The sequence below is a fragment of the Muscardinus avellanarius genome (genome assembly GCF_963383645.1).
Source record: "Muscardinus avellanarius genome assembly, chromosome: 2".
NCBI classification, from domain to species: domain Eukaryota; kingdom Metazoa; phylum Chordata; class Mammalia; order Rodentia; family Gliridae; genus Muscardinus; species Muscardinus avellanarius.
This window is the reverse complement of record NC_137787.1, coordinates 124,193,007-124,207,743: the sequence shown is the minus strand read 5'-3', so window position 1 is coordinate 124,207,743 and position 14,737 is coordinate 124,193,007.

The window sequence follows — 14,737 nt, the reverse complement described above, 5'->3', positions numbered from 1 at the left end:
AACTTCATGAGACTCTTTGCAAATTAGTGAGACCCGGTTTCAAAATAAACAATAAAAAATAGGGCTGGGGTACAGCTCAGAGGTAGAATGCCCTTGGATTCCAAACCCAGTACCACCCAAAATTTAATTAATTGATTGATTTTTTTTAAAAAAAGAAGATGCTGAGGCTGTTCGTGAATCTGTGATTCTCTTGCCTCAGCCTCCCAAATACTGGGACTATAGGCATATACTACCACATCTGGCAAATATGCACTTTTTTGTGGTACTGGGGATGAAACCCAGGGGCCCTCTATCTCCAGGCTACATTTCCAGACCTATTTTATACTTTATTTGGAAACAGGGTCACACTAAGTTGCTGAGAGCCTCACTAAGTAGCTGAGGCTGGCTTCGAACCTGTGTGATCCTCCTGTCTCAGCCTCCCAAGTACTGGGATTACAAGTGTGCGCCACCACGCCCGGCTCCAAATATGCACTTTTGTTTCTTTTTCTTACGTCAATTCCCACCGTGATTTCCAGGCTGTCAACCTGATCTTTGCAGAGGAGTCTGTATCCGTGCTGGAGAAAAGGGGAGAGCAGAGACTCAATAATGCAAGATAAGAAGCCACCCGCAGCACCAAAGCAATGAGCTAAGAAGGGCTTGTGGCACATACCATCGTTCCAAAACCCTAAGGAGTAGAACCTGTGTTTAAAATGGTGCTTCCTGAGGACCCACGGATGGAGGCTGGAACTTTACTATTATTTGAGTGAATTGAACACATCAGGGACATGGCATTATCATCTTCCCTTGATGCCCCAGATCATGCTGAAGTCCATCTCTCTGCTCCATGACGCCCTCCCACCATACTACAGAGTCTTTGAGCTTCACTGGTCAATGTTCCAAAGGCCCAAACAATGTTCATGACTTCTTTACAGAAAATGTCACTTCATTTATGTTCCAAATATAGCATCTCTAGTGTTAACCTGCCTCCCCAAAACCAGCCCCATATTTTAACCTCCTCATGACTACCTAAGGGGACATGCTTCTGTTATCACACACCAAATTTTTGAAACTTTCTGAACAAACACATCATCCTGTCCCTGAACCTCCCAATCTCTGACTAGTGATGCCAGGAGATAGTCATTCAGTTTTTTCGCAGCCAACCCCATTCACTCATGCCTTCTTATTCATACCTAACTTGCCTTTGTTTTTTTTTTTTGTTTTTGTTTTTGTTTTGTTTTGTTTTGTTTTTTTCTTGTTTTGGTACTGACGATTGAATCCAGGGGCACTCTAGCCCTGAGCTACATACCCCAGCTCATTTTATTTTTTGTTTTGAAGCAAGATCTCACTAAGTTGCTGAGGCTGGGCTCAAACCTGCGATCCTTCTGTCTCAGCCTCTCAATTCTAGGATTACAGGTGCACCACCACACCTGGCTTGTCTGTCTTTTTCTTGAAGGACTAGTTGCTTCCTCATGTTGTCACTAATCTTTATTGCCCTGCCCATCCTCAAAAGTGTAGTTCCAAAGCCTGATGTGGTCATGAAGCCTTTCCTGATTCTTGCAATTGGGTATGAACTTTTCTTTTCTTTTCTTTTCTTTCTTTTTTTTTTTTTTTTTTGTGGTACTGGGGATGGAACCCAGGGGCACTGTACTTCTGAGCTGTACCTCCAGCCCTATTTCTTAGTCTTTTTTTTTTTTTTTTTTGGAAACAGGGTCTCACTGAGTTGCAAAGGGCCTTTCTAAGTAGCTGAAACTGTCCGAAAACCGCGATCCTCTTGTCTCAGTCTTTCCAATGCTGGGATTACAAGCGTGCGCCACCGCAGGGCTCCGGTATGAACTTTTCTGACCATGACCCTCCTCCCCATCCTTTGCCACTTCATTTTATTTGTAACTTACTCAGAGCTATCACAGCTACTTTGTATTTTACTCATTTATTTCATGTACTTACAAAAATCTGCCCTTTAATATATCTAATGACTGAGTCTCTGCCTTAATCATTTCTGTATTTCCTACAGTGCCAAGCACATACTTTGCATAATTATATTTAATTAGAATAGGTTCCATTGGATTGATTTCTATAAAGGTTAAAATGGAACTTAGTAATAATAAAGGTGAGGGAACAGTCATTTTTAAACATTTTGCACCTTGGCTGGGTATGGTGACACGTGGCTGTAATCTCAGTATTTGGTAGGCTGAGACAGAAGGATCGCAGGTTCAAGGCCAGCCTCAGTAACATAGCAAGACTCTCAGTAACCAGATGAGCCCCTGCTGCTTAAAAACAAACAAACAAACAAACAAAAAGGACTGGAGGTGCAGATCAGAGTGCTCCTGGGTTTGATCTCTAGTCGCACATATGTGCGCGCGCGCGCGCACACACACACACACACACACACACACACACACACACCAATTTGTGTCTTGACTCTAAACAGGCATTTTTTTTTTTACAGCAGGACTTCGTGCTTCGAGATATACTAATGGAAAAGCCTAAGTGGTCTTCACATTGTTGAGAACTTTGAGCCTTTTTCAGTTTCTGCTCTCCTACTCAGTATTGAAGCATACTTTCATACCACCTCCCACCCCCCACGCATACTTTCATACCACCTCCCCCCCACGCATACACTGCAGGTGACATGTTCATCAGCTTTTGTCAAAAAGTACATACACAGCATCTACACATGAGCAGAGTTAAACACAAGAAAGGGTAAGTTAGCATTAGCCAATACTAGACTTTTTAAGTTTCTTAAAGGAAATACTGATGTAAAAAGTTTCTCAATGAACTCTATGAGCATCCAAACTATAGACCTTAGAAACAGCCAGAACCATAAAAACACTTTAAAAACCACTTACTTTTCTCCCAATCGTCATGTGAGCACCATGGCTTTTGTGGACTTGTTTCCTTCGCGTGACTAGAAATATGACCACTAACAGTTCCTGAATTTTACATCAGACCACATCTATCTTTAGAGAATTAATCCTGTTTCTCAATTCTCGTTCTGAAAATCTCAGGAAGAACTCTGGTCCAGCTAGATTAGGTTATCCTGGGCCAATTAAATGTAGCAGGGAAATGTAAGAATATGAAAACTCTTGTCAGGAGGGATGAAGGAGATGGGGGTAAGGAGATTACAGGGAAAGTGATAAACACTAAGCATTACAAAGAAAAAAGCTGGGTGGCACATACCTGTAATCCCAGTACTTGAGAGGCGGAGACAGGAGGATCACAGGTGGTGTGCAGCCTGAGCGATGAAACTTGGTTCTTCACAACTTAGTGAGATCCTGCTGGGTATGGTGGCGCATGCTTGTAATCCCTGCGCTTGGGAGGCTGAGACAGGAGGATTGTGCAGGTTCAAAGCCACCTCAGCTGGCTTAAGAGACCCTGTCTCCAAATAAAATATAAAATAGGTCTGGGAGTGTAGCCCAGAGGTAGAGGGCCCCTGGGTTCCATCCCCAGTACCACCAAAAACAACAACAACAACAACAACAACAACAACAACAACAACAACTTAGTGTTTTCCTATTTCAAAATAAACAGGTTAGAATGCCCCTGGGTTCAATCCCCAGTCACACACACACACACACACACACACACACACACACACACACACACAGAGTATTATAAAGGAAATAAAATAATGAGATAGAACATGGACCCCGCAGTGGATTACTCAAGAGTGGTGGGCAGCCAAGGGCTCTGTGAGGAATAATATTTAAGCTGAGACCTGACTGTTGATGAGTAAAGCCTTCAAAGACGAGGAGTGGAGAAGTTCAAGCTCTCGGACGCACCGCAAGTACAGAAAAGGCTTTCTTCTGGAATGAAGAAACAGAAAGAAGACTGTCTGGCAAGAGTGAGGAGTAAGGGGGAAGTTGTGTGAGGTGAGGGCAGAGGCAGAGGAGTCCAGATCATATAGAGACTTTTAGAGTAAGAGGGTTGGATTTTTGTTTTTAGGGAAATAGGAAACCACTGGAAGGCTGTAAAGAAAGGAATGACCAGGCATGATTTATGCTTTTAAAAGGATGTCTGTTGGGCCTGGTTGTACATTCTGATCATCTGAGTACTGGGAGGCTGAAACAGAAGGATTACAGGTTCAAGGCCAGCCTCAACAACTTAGCAAGTTCTCTTCTATAAAATGAAAAATAAAAAGGGCTGGGAGTGGGGCTCAGAGGTAGAATGCCCTTGGGTTCAATCCCCAGTACCCTCTCCCTAAAGAAAAAAAAAAGATGCTGTCTTAGGTACTAGAGGGAGGCTGGATAACAGCAAAATACAACTGCATAGGTGGAATGAGTACTGGTGTGCTATGGCACAGTAGAGTGGCTTTAGTACACAACAATTTAAACTATATATTATTTTTAAAAAACTAGAAAACTACAAGTTAATAGTTCCCAACAAAAAGATAAATATTTAAAGAGACAGAAATGCTGATTACTCTGAACTGATCATTATACATTATATACATATATCAAATTACCATACTATACCCCCACACATATGCACAGTTTTGTATCAGTTAGATTTTTTTGTGTGTGTGTAGTACTGAGGATGGAACCCAGGGGCTTTCTACCTCTGAGCTATACTCCCAGACCTATTTTATATTTTTATTTGGAAACAGCATCTCACGGAGTTGCTGAAAGCCTCACTAAGTAGCTGAGGCTGGCTTTGAACCTGTGTGATCCTCCTGTCTCAGCCTCCCAAGTACTGGGATTACAAGTGTGCACCACCATGCCCAGCTCAATTAGATTTTTTTAAAAAGAAAAAATATCCTGGCTTAAGTGTACATTGTTAGAGGCAATATTTAAAGACAGGTAAATGGATAGCTGGCGGGATTGGTGGATGGATGTTGGGATAGAGATGGACATTGGGGTAGATATAGAAATGGATGTTGGGAAACAGAATGCTGGTCAGTTGAATGGGAAGTAAAGAAAAAGAAGAAATCAAGAGAACTTCTGAGGATGGTGCCTCTTAGTGAGATGGGGAAGATTTTGAGAGGAAAGAGATTAGGAGACAAAAGTAAGAGTTTCATTTTGGATTTGTCAAACATGAGCTGTCTCAGCAATCGAAGAGAACATATTCAGTGGGAGATACACATGTGGGGTTAAGAACTTAGAAATCAGCAGCCAAGAGAGTCGATTAGCTACATGCAAAACATGTCACCATGAGAAAAGAAGAGGTTCCTAGTGCTGGGCACGGTGGCACACATCTGCAATCCCAATGGACCCAGAGACTGAGGCAGGAGGATTCCAAGTTCAAGGCCAAGCTCAGTTGGTGATGGAGTTCGGTAGTAGAGGCCCCTGAGAACCTCTACCATTCAAAGGCTGAAGAAAGGAGGCCAGAGGGCAACTTGGGAAATCAGGGCATAAGATAAGATGAAAGCCGAGGGAAGAACATGTTTTGAGAAGAAGGCGTGCTCCATAATGTGAGATGCCACTGGAAGTCAAGCCAGATAAACAAAGTAGTGCTAGATTTGTCACAGTCTTCCTCAACCTCCTTTAAAATTATGTCTTTTGGAGCACTTCTAGATTTTCTTCCCTAATTGTCCACACCCACATACTCCATATATCTGTTTGTTTACTGTGACACTTGTAATTTTTTTTTTTTTGCAACACTGGGAATTGAACCCAGGGGCAGACTGCCTCTGAGATACATCCCCAGCCCTATTTTTTTATTCTTTATTTTGAAACACATCTCACTAAGTAGAGAGCCTAAGTAGCTGGGGCTACCTGCATACCTGAGATCCTCCTGCCTCAGCCTCCCAAGTCCTGGAATTACACACTTGTAATATTTTAAGATTTAGGCCTGTAATGCCAGTACTTGGGAGGCTGAGACAGGAGGATCACAGTTTAAAGGCCAGCCTCAGAAATTTAGCAAGACCTTCAGCAATTTAGTAAGACTCTGTTTCAAAATAAAAAATAAAAAGGGCTGAGGGTGTAGATCAGAGGTACAAAGCTCCTGGGTTCAATCTCCCTAGCATAATAATAGTAATAATAATAATGATAATAATAATAGGTTAGGAGATAGATATATTTGTCCTAATTTAAGCATTACACAGGTATAGTTGTATTAAACATCATATGAAATACCATATCCATGTTTATAGCAGAAAATTCACAGTAAACAAATTATGGAACCAACCTAGGTGTCCATCAACAGAAGAATAGATCGAGAAAATGTGGTATTTACACACAATGAAATTTTACTCAGCCGTGAGGAACAAAATTATGTCATTTGCAGGAAAATTGATAGAACTATCAAATATTGTGCTAAATGAGATCGCCAGTCATAGAAAGTCAAGGGTCAAATGTTCTTTCTCAAATGTGGGAGCTAGAGAGAAAATAGGAAAGAAAGGGGACTTAAGATAAATGAGGAGACGAGAAGAATAGTGGAAGGGGCGGGGAGAAGCAGGTGGGCAGGGGACAAGGAAGTACTGGCGAAAGAAACAGGTCGCCACGCTGTGTTTATGTACGAAGGTATCACTATGGATATCGCTGTTGAGCATGAGGAGGGCTGGGGAGCAGGTGGGACCTGAGGGGAAACACACCAAAACCTGCATGCATATTTGTTTGTATGACTTTGAATTTCACTATGATGTACAATAGAGGTATGGCAGCGTTTTCTTTCCAAAATCAGACTACAAATTGCCTTCAATGGGTTCCATTCTTGAGACGAGCACCCACAAATAATTAAATGGATGAAACTAGAGGTAAGAAGTGTGGATAATGATGTGATCACAGCTAAATAGTCTGATGATAAATAAAGATACTGCAAATTTAAGAATGAAAGAAAGTCAGGTGCCTGTAGTCTCAGTACTTGGGAAGCTGAGACAGGATGATCATAGGTTTGAAACCAGCCTCTGCAACTTAGCAAGACCATCAGCAACTCTGTAAGACCCTGTTTCAAAAAAAAAAAAAAAAAAGATCTGGGGGTATAGCTCAGAGGTAGCGTATCTCTGGGTTCAATCTCCAATATTCCCCCCAAAAAATAAAATCTTAAGATTTAATATCTTAAAGTATTACCATTGCAACGTTCTTTAAAAATTTTAAGAACCAAATTTTGAGCCCTTGTGGGAGATATTGTTCCACTAAAATGCGTGGCTTATCAATACAAATATGTATGATAAGGTACCAAATATATATATACAGATATATAATTTATAACACTGATAAGAGTATGAAGTTGTGATGCTGAAGCTGGTGTTGAAGCCAGTCTGCACTGGACTGATGAGTTCAAAGTAAAGAGATGGGCCACAGAGGGTAGATACATTCACAGCAGGGTGGTTAAGAAAACTGCAGGTGCAACCACACATCTGACCTCTGTACTTGAACTTGCCCCTATCTTAACAGGGCAAACTACTTCATTTCCTCGTGCCTCAGTTTTCTTATCTTTAAAAGTGGAGCAATAGTAATTGCTTCACAAGGACAACATGAGGCCCAAGAGTGTTAATAATATATGTGAACTATTTAGAATTATGCCCAGAACATTAAGTTATTCTGTTTATGTTAACAATTATTCTTCTCACTCACAATATTAGCTATGAAAAGCTGATAAACGATAAGGCCTGCAGCATACAACTCAGTATCAAAAATGGAGCTATCAACCCAGGTATGGTGGCTCATGCCTGTAATCCTGGTACTTGGGAGGCTGAAAAAAACAGGATTGCAGGTTTGAGGCCAGCCTCAGAAACTTCAGGAAACCTTGTTTCTGAATAAAAAACAAAAAAACAAGCCGGATGTGGTGGCGCACGCTTGTAATCCCAGCGCTTGGGAGGCTGAGACAGGAGGATCACACAGGTTCAAAGCAGCCTCAGCTACTGAGTGAGGCTCTCGGCAACTTAATGAAACCCTGTTTCCAAATAAAACATAAAATAGGTCTGGGAGTATAGCATGGAGGTAGAAAAGCCCCTGGGTTCCACCCCCATTACCACAAAAAAATTTTTTAAAAATTTAAAATAAAGACTAGGGTGTAGCTAGAAGGTGGAACTCCTCTGGGTTTAGTCCCCAGTACCACAAAATAGATAGGTAAGTAAGTAAAATAAGAAAGTAAGTAAAGGGGAGCCAGCATTGGAGGTAGACATAGAGTAGATGGAAAGTTGGGGAGACTGGAGATATTTCATTGATGATTAAATGGAACCGGTTGCAAGGGAGCTATTGAAAAGAATAGCTCCATATTTCTAAATCAGCAAAGGGCCAGAGCATGGCCAAGGGTTGTTATGAGCCAGAGACATGTCATGATGGCTAACAGGCAGGAAAGAGAAAAGAATAGCTAGTGTTGTTGTGGATCTACCACTGCACTGCAAACAGCCCGGAATGTCGAATTGTAGAGCAGGGACAGTTTACTCCTTCCGATTCCCTAGGTCGATGGGTCAGGCACGCGGCTCTGTTGATGCCCCTTGACGGTATTCACACAATTGCTAGACTGAGGCTGAAGGTTCGAAATGACTTTATTTGCCTGTCCCAGCCTTGGTGGTAGGTCTTGGCTGGCCTCTGTGTTAGTCAGCTTGTCATTGCTGTGACCAAAATACCTGACACAAACAACCCGGAGGAGAAAGGGTTATTTTGGCTCATGTTTCAGAGGTCAGTCCATGGTCGGCTCGCTCCATTGCTTTGGGCCTGAATTGAGGGGAACAGTGTGGCGGAGGAAAACTGCTCAGCTCCTGGCAGCTGTGAGAGGAGAGAGGGAGACAGACAGGAGCTGGAGAGAAGACAAATCCTTCCAGGACACGCCCCAGTAATCTGTTTCCTCCAGCTAGGACCTGTCTCCCATGGTCCATTCAGCTACAATGAGATTCGTCCACTAATGAGACCAGAGCCCTCGTGACCCAATCACTTCCCCAAAGGCGCACCTCTGAACACTGCTGCACTGGGACCAAGCCTCCCACACATGAGACTCTGGGGATATTCTGTATCAGACCAACAGCCGCTCTCTGCACATGTCTTTGGTCATTCAGCAAACAAACCTAGTCTTCTAGCCTCACATGGGCACGCTCTAGAGGGGAAAAAGGTGAAAACAGAAAGGTCCCTTGAGTGGGGGCCGTGGGACTCATACACCACCTCCACCACATCCTGTTGGTTAAAGCAAGTCACAAGGGCAGCCCAAATTCAAGAAATAAACAAACTGATGCCATTTCTTGAGAGTAAGAAGTGTCATGTTTTTCCACCTCCCCTCTGTTTGGATACACATAAATCTGTAGGCCTGGTATGAGGCGAAGCTATTCCCTTTCAGATGGCTCTGGTTTCTCTGTAAAGTAGAGGAGAAGTTTACCCACTGGGGATAAGAAGAAGGGGTGGGAAGAAAAAACAGTGGGCTGTATATGCAGATTTCAGACAATCCCTGGGGGGAATGGGAGAGGAAGCTGGCATGCTCTTGTGGCAGGACTTCTAGTCAAAGGGCAGAGCTGTTTCAGGTGCAGCCATAAATTTATACCAATATCCATCTGCTCTTTTGTGTGATTTTCATAGCCAGCACTGAACAGCTCAGGTGGAGGCTGGGCAAAGACAGATGTTGGACTGACCCAGGATCGAGGCCTTGCCAGCTGGGTATAATGAAAGAAAAACGGGGCAAGGGAGGTTAGGATTACTGGCAAGAGCATAGTAAAAGTGGCAGACCATGACGTTTCAGCTGGGGTAAAATGTGCATCATAACACCAGCTTGACACTTTTTCATTTATATTTTTGGAAAAGAATTAAAAAAAAAAATACCAGATGGGCCTGGTGGAACATACCTGTAATCAAGTTCTTGGGAAATTGAGACAGGAGGATCACAGTTTGAGGCCAGCTTTAGCATATTTGCAAGAGCCTTGGTAACTTAGTGGGACCCTGTTTCGAATTTAAAAAATAAGATAAAATAGGGCTAGGGGTACAGCTCAGAGGTAGAATACCCTGGGTTCAATCCCCAGAACCATACAATGAATAAATAAATGCCTCATTGTTTGTATACTTAATATCACAATGAGACAATTTCATCAAATGCATACTAAATAACAGCTGAAATAATAATATAAGTAATAGGCTAAAAGTAGTTTTTCCTTATCTAAGCAAAGAGAGTTCCATTATTTTATCTGTTAAAAGCATTATTGTATCTGTTAAAAGCGTCCCCAACTGAAAATCTCTCAGATGTATTAGTGATGAATTTTGCTCTAATGATGTATAAAAATTAAGAAAAATCTATCCTTATTTGCGTTTGTTTGTTTATTTGTTTTTGGTGCTGGGGATTGAATCCTGGGGCATTCTACCTCCAAGCTATACCCTAGCCCTTTTTATTTTGAAACAGGGTCTTACTAAATTGCTGAGGCTGGCCTCCAACTTGCTGTCTTCCTGTCTTAGCCTCTCAACTACTGGAGTTACAGTGATGCTGCATTAGGCCTGCTAAGGAGAAAATAGTCATCAAATTGATATTTGGAGCTATTATCTTGTATTTTCTGCTTTACTAAATGCACTTTTAAAAAATAAGTATATTACTTTCTCTTTTCCAGTTCAAAATTAATCTATAGGAACACAGTTTAATTTCCTGTTCAGTGTTTCAAGGCTCAATGTATTAGTCTGACTTCTTGTTCTAATATATTTCTCTTTCCAAATAGCTAGACTCAGTCACTCAGGCCTAATCACCAGGAAAATCAAGTCTTTTCTGGCTGATTCCATTACAAACATGGATCTGTCCGGTGAGCCACGGAGCTCTCTTCCTATCAGACACAAACATGGCTAGGTCACCTCTGTAACCATCTGACACCTGATACCCAGGGATATTTGTTTCCATGCAACCCCACGCCCAGAACCTCTGGAACTCTTAGTAGCCCTTCCCCCAACCAGCCAAGGTCAAGTTCCCTCAGATACTGCCTTCTTCCTCTGAAACCCTACATCCTGTTTAAATTTTAAAATGTTGTTTTACTTACATCATTCCTCTGCTCACAACTCCTCAGAACCCCACACGCTCTTCCACTGCCTACAGCACAAAGTTCAAACTTCTTCATCCAATATTCCAGGCCCCGTATTTACTTAAGCCTGACTTCAAAAACACTGCAAAGCAGCTCACAGTAGAAATAGTCAATTAGCGTGATGTAATTGGCTCCACATAGCTAAGTTTCTTGCACTATGAATGCTTCCATATCTCCAATATAAGTTGTAACCAGTTTTTCATAAGCAGCACCCTATTCAATAAAAGAGTAGTTCTCAGTCCTAAAGAGTCTGTCGGAATTACTTGGAGAATCATCCTAGTGATTATTTTCTAATTATTTTTAATTTTAAAATATGCAATTGACAAAATGATTCAACATATGCATATGCTGTGTAGTGATTAACACAATCTAATTAATTAACACATCTATTACCAACCCTGCTTGAGATCTTCAGAACGAGTGAGTGTGTGTGTGTGTGTGTGTGTGTGTGTGTGTGTGTGTGTGTTACTGGGGATTGAGCCCAGGGGCATTCTACCTCTGAGCTACACCCCCAGCCCTATTTTATTTTTTATTTTGAAACAGGGTCTTACTAAGTTGTAGAGGGCCTTGCTAAGTTGCTGAGGCTGGCCTTTAATCTGCAATCCTGTCTCTGCCTCCCAAGTGCTGGGATTGCAGGCAGTGCCACCATGCTCAGTTCAGAATTTGTTAATCTTTTAATTGATTTTTTTGTGTGTGGGGGGGGGTTTGGGGATGGAACCCAGGGGCATTTGACCTCCAAGCTACACCCCCTGCCCTATTTTTTTTTTTTTTTTTTTGTGGTACTGGGGTTCCTGGAAGCCCTTCTAGCTCCAGTCTACACTCCCAGATCTATTTTATACTTTTTAAAATTTGGAAACAGGGTCTCTTAAGCCAGCGTGGCTGGCTTTGAACCTGCGCGATCCTCCTATCTCCGCCTCCCAAGCGTGGGGATTACAAGCCTGCACCACCATGCCCTATTTTTTATTTTTAATTCTTTATTTTTGCAACAGGGCCTCACTAAGTTGCAGAGGACCTCACTAAGTAGCTGAGGCTGTCTGCAAACCATGATCCTCTGGTCTCAGCCTCCCGAATGCTGGGATTACAAGCGTGCGCCACCATGCCCGGCTTTAATTGAAATTTTATATCCTTTGATTAACATCATCCCATTTCCCTCACCTCTCAGCCCCTGGCAACTACCTTTCTATCCTGTTTCTTTGAATTGGACACTTTTGGATTCTATGTATATGTGAGATAATGCAGCATTTGTCCTTTTATGTCTGGCTTATTTCATTTAATATGATACCTACCAGGTTTATCCATGCTGTTACAAATGGAAGGGGTTTCTTCTTTTTATGGCTAAATAATATTCCATTGGATATCTACATATATTTTTCCTACTCATCCATTGAAGGACACATAGGTTGTTTCCACATCTTTGCTACTTGTGAATAATGTTGCAATAAACATGATGCAGTAACACTTAAGGATACTGATTTTATTCCCTTTGAAAATATATTCAGAAACAAGATTGCTGAATCAAATGATAGTTTTATTTTTAATTTTTTTTTGCAGTACTGGGGATTGAACCCAGGAACATTCTACCTCTGAGCTACACCCCGAGCCCTATTTTTTATTCTTTATTTTTAAACAGAGTCTCACTAAGTAGCTGAGGCTGGCCAGGAACCTGTGATCCTCCTGTCTCAGCCTCCTACGTATTGGGATTACAAGCATGTACCACCATGCCTGGCTTATTTTTAATTTTTTGAAGACTTTCATACTGCTTTCCACAATGGCTGTACTAATATTACTAATATGCATTCCCACCAGCTATGTTCAGGGGTTCCTGTTTCCCACATTCTCATTAGCACTTTCTTAAAAATCTTTTTTTTTTTTTTTTAAGTCAACAGCACCCAGTATTCCCAGGAGGGCTCCCATCCAAGTACTAACCAGGACCCATCCTGCTTAGCTTCCGAGATCAGACGAGGTCAGGTGCGTTCAGGGTGGTATGGCTGTAGACTAAAATATCTTTTTTTTTTTTTTTTTTTTTTTTTTTTTTGCGGTATTGGGGATGGAACCCAGGGGCATTCTATCTCGGAGCTACACACCCAGTAAAAAATCTTTTTGATATTAGTCATTCTAACAGGTATGAGATGATGTCTCATTGTGTTGGTTTTATATTCTTTTTGAAAAATAATATCCTTTTTAATATACTATCCTTTTATAAATATAAAAATATATGTTCACATAATTTTTTGGGAGGTACTGGGGATTGAACCCAGGGACATTCTTTCTCCAAGCTACATCCCCACCCATTTTAACTTTTATTTTGAAACAGTCTTGCTATGTTGTTGAGGGTTTTAGTAAGTTGCTGAGGCTAGCCTTGAACCTGAGATCTTACTGCCTCAGCCTTCCAATTGCTGGGATTACAGGCTCGCACCACCATCACACCAAGTTCATAATTTAATTTTTAATCATGGCTGTTTAACAATTGGCTTGTAACAACATTCCTGAAAATCAAATAACCAGTTCTCCTGAGTTGGAATGAGCCAGTTCCAGTAGTGCCTCTCAGCCTCTAGGAGGCCTCAGGATTGAAGTGTCCATCTTAGGATACTGACCAAAGAAAACAGTTTCAGTTTGAGAGGTGCTACAGAATCTGGAACTTTCTTGGAGAATGTTTTGGAAGAAGCAGGGAAAGGAATCTTGAGGCCAACGACAGAGAAACCACTATTCTTTTCACTTCAGCCATGAACTTAAGTCTGTATTCTTCCTCATCCATATCTTACATGGAGGCCCAATAGCTGGGGGTGTGGTTAAGTCAATAGATCAGAAAAGGAAGAGAGAAAAAGGCAAGACCCCACTCCACAAGCAGGAAAAGTCTTCATGCATGCGAGCAGGAGGTCGACAGGGACAGGTGTAAGGAAGCAGGAGTAGAATGAGGAGGAAGGAGCAGGAGGTGGGAGGAGGAAGGGAGGTGCAGGTGGCCACTGGCCCTCTTGCTCTCTACTCTGATCCCTAGGCTCAAGAGAAGCAGACTGACAGAGTGGAACAGAGCTTTTCATTGGTCTGATCACTTTGCTAGAGGCGGGCTCTTGCAGAGCTTCCTGTCTGCCTGGCCTCCATCTCTTCTCTCCTGGGATTTATGGCCTATACCAGGAAAGTGGAGTGTCCAGGGCAGGGATGGCAGGCAGGACCAGTGTAAGATACACAGGGCTGGAACCTGAATGGAGCTAAGGATGATGTAGAAAATGTGGACTTACGAGGCCATCCTGATAAAAAGTCCAGCAGGGCAGAGGGGAGGCCGCTCCACTGTACAGGACTCTCCACTCTGGCCAGGATGGGAGGGCTCAGGAGAAAGAGCCCCCCTAGAGGCACTTGCTCTTCAAGCCATCAGCACCTCCCACTTGTTCTCAGTGTCCCTAATACTCAGGCAGTTTTTTTGTTCTAATTCATTAATTTTTCTTCTACTATTATTTTTCATTTCTTTAACAGCTCACTGTGAATAACCTTGGCGGATTAAAGACTAAACATACTTCCTACACCTTCATACGTATTAGTCTCATCTATCAAAGTCATAATCTGTGTTGTCTGTAAGATGGGCATGTTTTTTCATTGTCTGGCTGTTCAGACTGTGGCTTCACTTGGTTTTGAGGGTCAAAAGCTGACTTCCAGCTCTGTGTAGGCCTTCTACTACAGAGCCACGGGGTTACCACCTCACTGTCTCATCTGATTTTCATTAGCATTTCATTAAGAATTAGTGTTTTGGGGTATCTTTTCACAGGATGGTTAGCTATTGAATGTCTTCTTTGAAAAAAATGTCAATTCAGGTGTAAGATGTAAGGTTTTTAGGCGTAAATAAAAAGG